General features: G+C 31.9%; 1 pseudogene; it reads left to right on the top strand.

The window, feature by feature from the left end:
• The first annotated feature begins 537 nt into the window (after positions 1–537).
• On the top strand, positions 538–640 carry LOC149966609 (U2 spliceosomal RNA; annotated as a pseudogene).
• The last annotated feature ends 1,771 nt before the right edge of the window (positions 641–2,411 follow it).

The following is a 2,411-nucleotide window of genomic DNA, read 5'->3' as shown; positions in this document are numbered from 1 at the left end:
AGGTCTCCGTCGGAAGATTGGGTCACTTGGGTCTCCAAATCGCCGCCGAAAGAACTACTCTCCAGGTCTTTGCTGAAAGATCTGATCTCCGGGTATTCAGATCTCCGTCTGGCCACTAGGTCTACGTCGGTAGGTCTCGTCTCCAGGTCTCCAGAAAGTCTGTTCTGCAGGTCTCTGCCGGAAAGTCTGGTCGCCAGGAAGATAATCTTCTGACGGTTTCTGATATCTAATTTCCACTTTGTTCTGGCAACAAGTCTCCGGTCTTTCGTCCTAACTGAAAGTCTTGGTTTCCGGTTTTTCAATAATTGTTTTTCCAAGTGAAATTTAATTTAATATTTGAAACCGTTTCGATTACTAATAGACTTTGGATCTTTTTAAAAATCAAGCCAGTGAAGGAGATTGTTCTGGCCTAGTATTTCGTATGAAATGTGGATGCCACGGTTCGCCATATCCGACGTAATTTTTGATTTCTTTTACATTTTACCGTTTGCATAAATTGAATAATTTGTTATGAATATTTATATCTCGAACATAACGTTACCATCTCGGCCTTTTGGCTAAGATCGAAATGTAGTATCTGTTTTCTAGGTACCTTCAATTAGGTTTACTCGGATTTTATTTGTTGTGGTATCAACCCCAAGTTGATCTAAGCTCTTCTGTAAGGTTTTAAGAGAGTTCTCTTGAAAGGATATTATAATAATCAAAGAATTCTAAAACAAACTCCAAAATAATTCTATAAATAAAGCTAAAAAAGCTCTAATAAAATTCGATAGTTATACTATAGATATTCTATGCAGTTTTTCCGTATACATCTAAGGATCATTTCCGTATAAATCTAAGAATCATTTCCGTATAAATCTAAGGATCATTTCCGTATAAATCTAAGGATCATTTCCGTATAAATCTAAGGATCATTTCCGTATAAATCTAAGGATCATTTCCGTATAAATCTAAGGATCATTTCCGTATAAATCTAAGAATCATTTCCGTATAAATCTAAGAATCATTTCCGTATAAATCTAAGAATAATTTCCGTATAAATCTAAGGATCATTTCCGTATAAATCTAAGAATCATTTCCGTATAAATCTAAGAATCATTTCCGTATAAATCTAAGGATCATTTCCGTATAAATCTAAGGATCATTTCCGTATAAATCTAAGGATCATTTCCGTATAAATCTAAGAATCATTTCCGTATAAATCTAAGAATCATTTCCGTATAAATCTAAGGATCATTTCCGTATACATCTAAGGATCATTTCCGTATAAATCTAAGAATCATTTCCGTATAAATCTAAGGATCATTTCCGTATAAATCTAAGGATCATTTCCGTATAAATCTAAGGATCATTTCCGTATAAATCTAAGGATCATTTCCGTATAAATCTAAGGATCATTTCCGTATAAATCTAAGGATCATTTCCGTATAAATCTAAGAATCATTTCCGTATAAATCTAAGGATCATTTCCGTATAAATCTAAGGATCATTTCCGTATAAATCTAAGAATCATTTCCGTATAAATCTAAGAATCATTTCCGTATAAATCTAAGGATCATTTCCGTATACATCTAAGGATCATTTCCGTATAAATCTAAGAATCATTTCCGTATAAATCTAAGGATCATTTCCGTATAAATCTAAGGATCATTTCCGTATAAATCTAAGGATCATTTCCGTATAAATCTAAGGATCATTTCCGTATAAATCTAAGGATCATTTCCGTATAAATCTAAGGATCATTTCCGTATAAATCTAAGAATCATTTCCGTATAAATCTAAGGATCATTTCCGTATAAATCTAAGGATCATTTCCGTATAAATCTAAGAATCATTTCCGTATAAATCTAAGGATCATTTCCGTATAAATCTAAGAATCATTTCCGTATAAATCTAAGAATCATTTCCGTATAAATCTAAGAATCATTTCCGTATAAATCTAAGGATCATTTCCGTATAAATCTAAGAATCATTTCCGTATAAATCTAAGAATCATTTCCGTATAAATCTAAGGATCATTTCCGTATAAATCTAAGAATCATTTCCGTATAAATCTAAGAATCATTTCCGTATAAATCTAAGGATCATTTCCGTATAAATCTAAGGATCATTTCCGTATAAATCTAAGGATCATTTCCGTATAAATCTAAGGATCATTTCCGTATAAATCTAAGGATCATTTCCGTATAAATCTAAGGATCATTTCCGTATAAATCTAAGGATCATTTCCGTATAAATCTAAGGATCATTTCCGTATAAATCTAAGAATCATTTCCGTATAAATCTAAGGATCATTTCCGTATAAATCTAAGGATCATTTCCGTAAAAAATCTAAGGATCATTTCCGTATAAATCTAAGGATCATTTCCGTATAAATCTAAGGATCATTTCCGTATAAATCTAAGAATCAT

Source organism: Leiobunum rupestre, chromosome 1 (genome assembly GCF_980474605.1).
Source record: "Leiobunum rupestre chromosome 1, qqLeiRupe1.1.hap1, whole genome shotgun sequence".
Classification (NCBI taxonomy): Eukaryota; Metazoa; Arthropoda; class Arachnida; order Opiliones; family Sclerosomatidae; genus Leiobunum; species Leiobunum rupestre.
Note: the sequence above shows the minus strand (reverse complement) of the source record. Positions and strands in the feature narration are given on the sequence as shown.